The 12,085-nt window shown below is 42.9% G+C and overlaps 1 protein-coding gene and 1 pseudogene across 2 annotated transcripts in view; both read right to left on the reverse strand.

Annotated features, from left to right (window-relative positions):
• Positions 1–1,241, reverse strand: part of LOC139920024 (phosphatidylinositol 4-kinase beta-like) — a 28,524-nt pseudogene extending 27,283 nt beyond the window's left edge. The window contains exon 1 of the transcript XR_013507484.1: positions 1,105–1,241. The product of XR_013507484.1 is annotated as a phosphatidylinositol 4-kinase beta-like (transcript). The remainder of the gene's footprint in view (positions 1–1,104) is intronic.
• The window catches only part of LOC139911314 (BCL2/adenovirus E1B 19 kDa protein-interacting protein 2-like), a 225,970-nt gene that overhangs the window by 161,086 nt on the left and 52,799 nt on the right, over positions 1–12,085 (reverse strand). The gene's annotated exons all lie outside the window — the stretch shown is intronic.

The following is a 12,085-nucleotide window of genomic DNA, read 5'->3' on the forward strand; positions in this document are numbered from 1 at the left end:
AGTAAAATGTTCCTTTCTGTTCCTGGATGCTTATGAAAGACTGGAGTTTTGTTTCTTTACTGTATTTGTAAGAGCAAAAAACTCTGTGTATATGATACTGAGTTTGTATATGGATAGTGCGGCTGAATGTAGAGCGTTGTGTAAGTCCATGTAAAATAAAAAAACAACAGGAACTAGTCTCTATAGGATTATTACAGGAGAGTTACAGGAATACTGCGGTGATGCAACGGGAGATGAAAACACCATAAAGCACCATAAGGTCTCTATAGACTCATAACCTCCACTTATTTTCACTGGCCTTCTCTTAGATTTTTAATTATTACAGTTTTAATATATATATTCTTTACATGTGTATTATATCATTATAGTTTTATTTATGGCTCCTCTGCACAGGTTTACTGTTCCATCTGTTCATACTGTTATGAAGCACTTTGTACCCTCGTTGTTTTCTGTGCTTTTCATTTAGTGAAGCACTGTGTAACTCCACAAACACACTGCAAGTCCCTATAGGGATACTATAGAGTATTATGGAAATATTACAGTGATATTATGGAGGATAAAATCAACATAAATTCACTATAGACTCACTATAGAATACTATAAACGCACTATAAAGCCCTATAGGAATATTACAGGAATATTGCAGAGATGCTATCGGAGATAAAAACACCATAAATCAGAATAAAATCACTGCAGAGCGCCACAGATGCACTACAAGTTACTATAGGACCGTATAGGAACCTTATAGGCACATTATGAAAACATTAAGGATCATTAGGGAACATTATGAGAACATTAGGGAACATTAGGGAACATTAGGGGCCGTCAGGGCCAGCAGCCCAGAGAGCCGCTCCCTTCCCTCCCGATGAAAACAAACCAGCCGGTCTGCAACAGGCCTTCAGCCGCTAGCAGCCGGGATCCAGCCGCTAACAGCCCGGCTTCAGCCGCTAGCAGCCGGGATCCAGCCGCTTCACAGCCCGGCTTCAGCTGCCTCAGCTGCCGCATCAACAGTCAGTTAAACCGACTGGAAACCAGAGAAAACCCAGAAAGCCCCCGAGCTGCCGGGAGGAAAACAAACTGCTGGAGGAAGAAACCCAACGTTACCTGGTCTGAAGCGGCTGGAGTCCGGGGTTAGTCCGGGTTTAGTCCGGCTTTAGTCCAGGTTTTAGTCCGGGTTTTAGTCCAGGTTTTAGTCCGGGTTTTCAGGCTCTCGGTTCGTCCATCCGGCTCCTGTCCCTGCTCCTGGCCTGGCTCTGCTCGGCTCCGCTCGGCTCCGTCTGCTTTAAAGCAGCAGTGACGCAAAACCAGTCAAGCTCGCGAAGATAAACCTCAACACGACTTCCGGTAATGATTTACACAATAAAAGCCTATAAAATAATGAAACCATGTAGAATGAAAAAAAAAAAAATCCTATCAATAACACTAAACAAATAAATATGGTTTTATGTTATGAATATTTTTATTTATTTGATCAGTTTCGTTTTATCCTATATGTATTATGTGGGTATTCTTTTTATTGATTGTTTATGGTTAAATCCATACAAATACATAGCCTATATCATCAAATAAAAATAAAATAAAATTAACATTTCTGTGTATATATACATTTCTTTATGTGAGCTTTTTAATAGATATATTTGTCCAGAAGTCTTATTTATTCATTCTAACTATGGTATATAATAGTATAATGTGTACATATAGTCCCAGTTCCCAGTTGTGTCACGTAATACCTTTGTTGTTGTTGTTATTGGTTGGATGGAAGAACAATTATCAATTGAAAATGAAACGTTTTTGAACATTTTAATAAATGTTACCACCGTTATATAACAGTAATAATCCACTGGAGGCTGATTTATGATTTCCAGGTGTTTCTGTCTGCTGCACATCATGTCGAACATCACGACTTGTTCTTACATAAAGCACAGAGCGATATTCTTTCTTTTAGCCTTAAATTTACTTGAGCTCCATCTTTTCTACACCGCAATATTTACTAATTCTTTATTTCACAAAAGTGACACATTGCATGCGTTTATTTTTTGAAGGCGGAAGTGCCTCAGTTCCGGTCTTATTATGGCTCTGAGGGAGAGAGAGAGGGGGAGAGAGAGAGAGAGAGGGATGAAAATGTCTCATACGTCATCCTCCTCCTCCTCCTCCTCTCCTCTCTATAAGGTTCTTTCTTGCACCACAGTGGTTCTGCTGTTTGGTTCTCTATAGAACCTTTCTGCTCAGAGTGAACAGCAACATGAATGTTTCCATTTGGACCAATTTATCTGATTTGACATCTTGATTTTTTTTTATTATTTGTCATCTGTTTTTAAAGTCGGTCAGTCGTTCTGTCTCCTCCAGTTTCAATTCATTTTGCTTTTCTGTTTATAACTGAACTGATCTGATCTGAACTGATCTGACCTGAACTGACTGGACTGATCTGATCTGAACTGACTGATCTGATCTGAGCTGACTGAACTGATCTGACTGAACTGACTGAACTGACTGATCTGACTGAACTGACTGAACTGATCTGACTGAACTGACTGAACTGACTGATCTGACTGAACTGACTGATCTGACTGAACTGAACTGACTGATCTGACTGAACTGACTGAACTGACTGAACTGAACTAACTGAACTGACTGAACTGATCTGACTGAACTGACTGAACTGAACTGACTGATCTGACTGAACTGAACTGACTGATCTGACTGAACTGACTGAACTGATCTGACTGAACTGACTGAACTGACTGAACTGATCTGACTGAACTGACTGAACTGACTGATCTGACTGAACTGACTGATCTGACTGAACTGAACTGACTGATCTGACTGAACTGACTGAACTGAACTAACTGATCTGACTGAACTGACTGAACTGATCTGACTGAACTGATCTGACTGATCTGACTGAACTGAACTGACTGAACTGAACTGACTGAACTGAACTGATCTGACTGAACTGACTGAACTGAACTAACTGAACTGACTGAACTGATCTGACTGAACTGACTGATCTGACTGAACTGAACTGACTGATCTGACTGAACTGACTGATCTGACTGAACTGACTGATCTGACTGAACTGACTGAACTGACTGATCTGACTGAACTGATCTGACTGAACTGACTGATCTGACTGAACTGACTGATCTGACTGAACTGACTGATCTGACTGAACTGAACTGACTGAACTAACTGAACTGACTGAACTGATCTGACTGATCTGACTAAACTGACTGAACTGAACTGACTGATCTGACTGAACTGACTGAACTGACTGATCTGACTGAACTGATCTGACTGAACTGAATTGACTGATCTGACTGAACTGACTGATCTGACTGAACTGATCTGACTGAACTGACTGATCTGACTGAACTGACTGATCTGACTGAACTGACTGATCTGACTGAACTGATCTGAACTGAACTGACTGAACTGACTGATCTGACTGAACTGACTGAACTGACTGATATGACTGAACTGAACTGATCTGACTGAACTGAACTGACTGAACTGATCTGACTGAACTGACTGAACTGATCTGACTGAACTGACTGATCTGACTGAACTGAACTGACTGAACTGACTGAACTGATCTGACTGAACTGAACTGAACTGACTGAACTGATCTGACTGGACTGACTGAACTGAACTGACTGATCTGACTGGACTGAACTGAACTGAACTGACTGAACTGATCTGACTGAACTGACTGAACTGAACTGACTGAACTGAACTGACTGATCTGACTGAACTGAACTGACTGATCTGACTGGACTGGTCTGAACTGACTGAACTGATCTGACCTGAACTGACTGATCTGAACTGACTGAACTGACCTGACCTGAATTGACTGGACTGATCTGAACTGACTGAACTGACCTGACTGATCTGACCTGAACTGACTGATCTGATCTGACTGAACTGATCTGACTGAACTGAACTGACTGAACTGAACTGACTGATCTGACTGGACTGATCTGAACTGATCTAACTGAACTGACTGGACTGATCTGAACTGACTGAACTGACCTGACTGATCTGATCTGACCTGATCTGATCTGACTGAACTGACTGGACTGATCTGAACTGACTGAACTGACCTGACTGATCTGACCTGAACTGAACTGACTGACCTGATCTGACTGGACTGATCTGACCTGACTGATCTGAACTGACTGAACTTATCTGACCTGAACTGACTGATCTGATCTGATCTGACTGAACTGACTGGACTGATCTGAACTGACTGAACTGACCTGACTGATCTGACCTGAACTGACTGACCTGATCTGACTGGACTGATCTGACCTGAACTGACTGATCTGACTGAACTGATCTGACCTGAACTGACTGATCTGATCTGACTGAACTGATCTGACTGGACTGACTGAACTGACTGATCTGACTGAACTGAACTGACCTGACTGATCTGACCTGACTGATCTGAACTGACTGAACTGATCTGACTTGAACTGACTGATCTGAACTGACTGAACTGACCTGACCTGACTGATCTGATCTGATCTAACTGAACTGACTGGACTGATCTGAACTGACCTGACTGATCTGATCTGACTGGACTGACTGATCTGACTGAACTGAACTGAGTGAACTGACTGATCTGACTGGACTGATCTGAACTGATCTGGCCTGAACTGACTGATCTGAACTGACTGAACTTATCTGACCTGAACTGACTGATCTGATCTGACCTGATCTGATCTGACTGAACTGACTGGACTGATCTGAACTGACTGAACTGACCTGACTGATCTGACCTGAACTGACTGACCTGATCTGACTGGACTGATCTGACCTGAACTGACCTGATCTGACTGGACTGATCTGACCTGAACTGACTGATCTGATCTGACTGGACTGATCTGACTGAACTGATCTGACTGAACTGACCTGACTGAACTGATCTGACTGAACTGACCTGACTGGACTGATCTGACCTGAACTGACTGATCTGATCTGACTGGACTGATCTGACCTGACTGAACTGATCTGACTGAACTGACCTGACTGAACTGATCTGACTGAACTGACCTGACTGATCTGAACTGACTGAACTGAACTGATCTGACTGAACTGACCTGACTGGACTGATCTGACTGAACTGATCTGACTGAACTGATCTGACTGAACTGAACTGACTGATCTGAACTGACTGAACTGATTGAACTGATCTGACTGATCTGAACTGATCTGACTGAACTGATCTGACTGATCTGAACTGATCTGACTGAACTGACCTGACTGAACTGATCTGACTGAACTGATCTGACTGAACTGACTGATCTGAACTGACTGAACTGATCTGACTGAACTGATCTGACTGATCTGAACTGATCTGACTGAACTGATCTGACTGAACTGAACTGACTGAACTGACCTGACTGATCTGAACTGAACTGACTGAACTGATCTGACTGAACTGATCTGACTGATCTGAACTGACTGAACTGATCTGACTGAACTGACCTGACTGAACTGATCTGATCTGACTGGACTGATCTGACCTGAACTGACTGAACTGAACTGATCTGATCTGACTGAACTGACCTGGTCTGATCTGACTGAACTGATCTGAACTGACCTGACAGAACTGATCTGAGGTCTGCTCAGATCATTTTGACTTGATTTTTCGAACATGAAGGGAAGCATCCATCTGCTCTTCCCTGCTTTGATGAGGCTGATTTTTATAACAAGACACATCTTTGACTAGAACACCTCCTGGTGGACAACAGAGGTACTAACAATCTGAAAACATAAAGGAGAGGAGGAGGAGAGGAGAGGAGGAGAGGAGAGGAGAGAAGAATGGAAATGAAAGGACACCAGAGAAGAAGAAAACCACTGAGTCCTGAACACCATTTATTACAGTCAGATAGGAAAATAGATTCACATTGTGGCCGGCTCGGCTCGTTCTTCTTCTTCTTCTGTCAGAACGAAGCACAACATGGAAACGTCACAAACAGAAAGACAACAGCTGTTTAGAAAGCAAACATGTAAAGGTGCATTTCACTGATTATTGTGGATATCGAACCGATGGGCGCATTCCATTCTAACACCAGGAAGGAAACTGTTTTATCCACCGGCGTCCCATAATCCACCAGTCACTGTCACGGTTCTGCCAGTTCAAGGACCGAGCCGATGTTTTTTCATGTTTTAGCCCATTCACTACACCGCACACATACTTTACATTACTACTGACCAGTTTCCAAAGCATGCTGTACTTTTTTAGACTTTTGAATATTTACAGATTTTTGAAATTCAAATGTTCAGGTGATGAACCTTCTAAAACTCTCTGCTGCTCCGGCTGACATCCGTTCCCCGGTTTATGAAGTCACGGACGTTTGAATTTAGTTCGTAAAACAATCTTTTCTTCAGGGACTATTTTCTGGCGGATGTACATTCTGTTGTGTGAGTTTCCGAGTGCGACAGAGAGGTGTGGTGCATTCACATGCTACCAGTAAATTGGAAATACTAGGTAAGTTGTATTTCCAATTTATCGGTAGCATTTGAATGCGCCACACCTCTCTTAGCCAGACTATTATAACTTTTTTAAAGCAAGAAGAAGCCAAATCCACATCATCCTTTTCACATAGCCCATGTTTGCTTTTTGTTTGTCTTCTGGGTTTCAACACAACGCTGTTTGGCGGCCGACTTTAAAGTCCCAGATGTCGGAGCTTCCCACCGGCTTGTGAACGCACCAGAAGACCTGCAGACTTTTCAAATCAATGCAGGTTTTAAAGGAGGAACTAAAGCCCAAACCCAAATCTGTCTGAAACCTGACATCTAATGGTAAAAACATGCTTCTGAAATGGCCATCTGCTATTGGCTGATCTTTGGTGCCAGGTGATGATGTCACTCACCTTCTATAGAGTACGACAGGTGGTGACATCGAACCAGGTGGTGGCACCAAAGATCAGCCAATAGCAGATGTTCATTTCACTACCATGCTGCTTACCATTAGATGTCAGGCTTCACACAGATTTGGGTTTTAGTTCCTCTTTAAATTAACTTAACACACGATAAAGTAACTTTGACTAAAATAAACCCCAAGTTTCAAGTCTCTGCAAGTCGATTTTCGCTCCATAATGAAATGAATGGAAACTAAAAACACATCCAAACATGTAAACAGTACATTATGCTTTGGAAGACAGTCAGTAAGGTAAAGTCTGCTGCATGTGAACTGTAAACAGGCTGAAAGATACAAAGCAGCGGTCTGCTCCTTTAACAGAACAGGTCAGCTGACAGTTTCTTTTATCGTTTCAATAATAAAGTGCAAAACAAAAGCCAGCGGATTACAGGCCAAATGTTTACAAGAAAAACAAAAACAAAAACAAAACTGCAAACCTTTTCAAACTCTGAGTGAATAATACAAAACACAACATGTGATCTGATTTCTTTAGAGGAAGATTAAAACACTGAAAACCATGCAGGAAGCCCAACGCAAAGACATTTAGAAAAGATCTGAATAACAATAATAATAATAATAATAATAATAATGAAAACTGCACGTCAACCAGCTGTACAATGGCATGAAATAGCAAAGACAGACATCAACAAAAAACACAAACATTATGATAAATTAACAATAAGCGTTTTATAGATTTAGTAAAAACAACAATGGCAAAACGACTCGATTGCAATTCTCTTGTTTGCATGAACTCAAAACAAAATGGCGGCGCAAAGCTGTAATAAAACTGCTTAGTGCCGGTTCCCACTCAGGTCCTCATCGGCTTCGTTTACACCTGGCGCTCAAACCTCCACTCAGAGACGAGACGGACCGGCCCCGGGGGTCAGAGGTCACGCCGAGCGGCACGCCGCCACGTCGGATCATCTGACAGACAGAGGTCAGAGGTCACAGAGGGTTAAAGTCTGTGTTCTTCTTCTGTTGTCCTTTAAAGAGACGGTTCAGTTGGTATCTGTAGTGGAGCTGAGCTGCCAGGTGTAAACGCTCCCTGTCCAGAGCCCCCCACACGCACACACACACACACACACACACACACACACACACACACATACACACACACACACACACACACACACACACACAGTTTGGACACATGTTAACACTGACATCTCAGTCATGTGATCTAGTAGAGTTTTAAATCTCATTTTTCTTAAAACAAGTGAAAAATCTGCGACAATGTGAGATAATTAGACTTGTTGACTTCTTTCATGAATTTTCTTGGACAGATTTTCATTTTCTTGATTCTAGTGAAGCGATCTGCCTTTTCCACCTCGTTTCAACACGTCTGAGAAATAGAAACCAAATTGTGAAACTGCTTTGGAAACAAGTGGCAGGATTTTCCACTTCTTTTAAGAAAAATAAGAATGTGACAGCGTCCAAACCGTCAGACTGTGGAACCTGGACTGGAACCTCTTGAGTGGGACCCTGACCAGCTAACAGGACTAGTTTCAGACTAGAGGTTAAACGCCACCAACATCATCATCATCACCACCTTCATCATCATCATCATCATCATCTCCTCCTCTGCAGTGCTTGACTCTACTGTCCGGCCGGTCAGTTTGTGGACTCGGATATAAACGTCGACTCACTTTCAGTTCAGAGTTCATCACCCACTGACAGAGGGTTTATTATATTTTTATATAATTGAATTCTGGCTTATGAAACATTTTCCGTCCCTTAAGTAGTGGCTTGGCTGGTGAAGCTTCTAAAACTCCTCCATCGTCCCTTTAAGTTGTCGTGTAGAAACTTTAAATATCTCAGACAGTCCAGCTGCTGAACTGGCTGAACTGAAAGTGAATTAAGCAAAACGTAAAGCTGCTCTGTGTATCATTTCAACATCAGTAAATCATCGCCACGTTCATTTAGAGGCATTAGTGTAATCATCCTCCATAGTTTCTCCACCTGGTGGATCTGGAGGGAAATCTGCTGGATCGCTTTACGGCACAAAACAGGAAGAGGTTCTGTTCTTCTAAAGCTGAAAGAGTTTCTGGCAGCAGATGGCGGAAGGAGGGAAAGGAAGATGGAGAAATCACTTCCAACATGTTGATCCTCTTCAGGGAGGGGGAGGGGGGGGCAGGAAGCAACGGGGCTGATGGGAAATGTAGTCTTAATGTGGAGAAACACTAGAACTAACAATACTACTGGAGTGAGATAGAGGAGAGCAAGGGAGCAACATTAACCTGACTGATTCACTGATGTTATAAATGATACATGCAGCACCTTTAACCACCGTGGATAGATCAATACAGTCTACCACAGGAAGTGACATCACAGGACATTGTGTCACAATACTGAGTCCAGACCTTCCAGGTCAAGGCACCGCTACCCGAATCCCGATCCTTAATCTTTGATTATCTGACCCGTTTCTGTTTTTTTTGAGCAACACGGCTCCACAGTGAAAGATTCCCACTAACAACACATTCAAACCCGGGTTCCCACTGCAGGGCCGAACCGGGCCAAACCGGGCCAAACCGGGCCGAACCGGGCTTCCTCACATCGCTCACTCCCTCTAAAACCTCCCTCTGGACGTTCACAGTGTGGTGGTGAATTTCCAGACTTTCTCCAAACTTCCACACAACTTTTCACATCAGGAAGTGTCAGAGAAAGCGATCGCCCGGTCGGCCCGGTTTGTTCCCGAAGCGTTCCTGCAGCGGTTCCTCAGGTTTCCCCTCCACCTGCAGTCTGGACTCTGAACCTCCACACCGACTGCAGGCGTCACACAGCGATTTAAAGCAACATTTCACTTCCATATCTGGTCTCGTCTGTTCTCTGGACAAATACTGTCTGTCCTGGGTATCTGTAGTGATGTCACACCCTACTGCTTCCCTAAATTATACTCATAACACATGAGTACTAACTAAAGCACAGGAGTACGAGTGTTTTGTGGCATCTTTTGAGTTTTAAGTGGGAGTTTTGACCTGTTTTCAATTAATAAATTCATCTGAAAGTCTGAAGAAAGTCAGACTTGCAGCTGTGAGGTTTACTGTCAACGCAGGGAAGACGGCAATCCACAGGGCAACTTGTTGGACAACTGACGGCCCAACTCAGCTTCGTTGCTTTGATCACACAACATTAGAAACATTAGAATAGTTTTGTCTCCTGTTGCTGGGAGAGCTGTCGTTAAAGAGGAATATCTCAGACTGAAGTGAAATGTTGCTTTAAAACGTGTCTTCTCTCTCCAAAGCCCTCCAGTTACTGCCATAGTAATATAATAGAATCTAATTCCCTCTTTTTCCATACTGCTAAACTCTCCGTTACAATTTCAACTAGGATTATTTTTGACCTAATTCTAGCAATAAAAAATAAAGCCGACGCCGTCCGGTCGGCTCCTAGATGAGTGCAAGCAGAAAGCAGAACGTTACATCACTCATAAATACTTGTAGTTGTATTTTCTCGATGCATAAAACACAAGTCCGTCACATACGAGCTCTCTCTCTCTCGTTCGACCTTCAACAGTGCAACTTTTCATTTGTTTCAGTTCAGTTTAAAAAGGGCTGCGGGCGTCAGAGGAACACCGAGACCTTCTGGATTCAGCTGTGGGGTTTCTCCCATCGGGCGTTCCTCCCAGCGGGGGGAACGAGCTTCTGTATTGGCACTTCAATTCACTGAAAGACGGCTCATTAGCATCGTTAGCATTCCCTATTGTAACCAATGAGCACGGCTAGCGAGCTAGCCGTTTAACGAGGAGCAGTAACAACGCCGACAAGCTGATTTTAGGTTTAAGTTTTCAAAATGTCACGGTGTTCCTTTAACCGATCTAAACCTCCACTTGTCACAGGACGGAGGGAAACAACACACACACACACACACACACACACACACACACACACACACACACAGCCTAACCCAGCTGCAGTCAGTGTGATTACACCTCGATATGCTAGTGTAGACAAAAAGTGTTTATACAAATCAGCGATTACATCATGGAAAATGTCGCGGGCCGGCGGCGGTGAAACGCGTCTCGCCCTGCGGTTTGTAGCACCAACGATGAAGAAGCCCTCACACAGAGCGAGGCAGTTTGGCAGAGGTGAGAAACAGATCAGCAATGTGACAAACTCCTCTTCCTCCTCCGGAAACCAGCGAAGAAGAAGAACGGTTTATTTCTACTTTTTGCTAAGTCTGTCTATACTCCACCGGCCGATCAATAATCTGATAATCTGAGTTTTTAATGTTAATCTACAAGTGAAGAAGTAACGACTAACAATACACCGTTTTCCAGGAAGTAAAAGAAACAGGATTTTGAACAAAAATGTGTATTTTTTTGGCATTTCTTGTTAAATACGTGTACATTATGAGAAGGAGAATTAGCTAATGAGGTGAAAAGGTCATTTTTCATTTTACTGTGTAAGGTGAGCGATTCTGAGCTGAAACCAGAGCGAACATCGGCGGCGGCTTTCCAAGATGAAACACACTCCAAGATGAGAAGGGAGGATGAGGAGAGATGAAGATGTGGCTGTTTTTCTTTTGGACTGGTAGGTTTCTCTGTCGTTTATCAGCCGCAGTTTACACTGAGCGTCTTTAGTATTGTGTTGTTTGGTTTTGGCGACACCAAAGATGTCGCCAAAACCAAGAAAAACAAGAGTCTTTAAACAGTTTTGTCACATTGCTGATCCGGACAGTTTCATGGTAGGAAGAGGCTGTTAAAGTGTTAGTGCAAAGGGCAACATACAACTGGCAACATACAACTGGCAACATACAACTGGCAACATACAACTGGCAACATACAACAGCGTAGGCCAAGCTAGCAGGCTGATCATCTACACTAAAGTTCAGTGCTACAGGAGCTAATTACCTAAGAGCATCCCTTAGTTTTTTCTATTTTTTCCTTTTAAAGTAAAAGTATTTTAAGCGCTACTTGGCTCATCGGTTTGTGCTTTGAACTATTCTTTGTGCCTGAGCTGACGCCATTTTTTTTTTTCAACAGCGAAGGAAAACCTCGTTACGATCCGACACTTTCGAAACTCCCCCTCCGTTTCTCTCTCACATCGCTGCAGATTACACTTTCTCTTGTTTTCTCGAATTGACACTTGACACTTGAAACCAGATAGAAACACACAGAACCATTTCCAAAGGATGTGTGCATCAAAGAGATGATCTGCAATT

The sequence above is a fragment of the Centroberyx gerrardi genome, chromosome 19, assembly GCF_048128805.1.
Source record: "Centroberyx gerrardi isolate f3 chromosome 19, fCenGer3.hap1.cur.20231027, whole genome shotgun sequence".
Classification (NCBI taxonomy): domain Eukaryota; kingdom Metazoa; phylum Chordata; class Actinopteri; order Beryciformes; family Berycidae; genus Centroberyx; species Centroberyx gerrardi.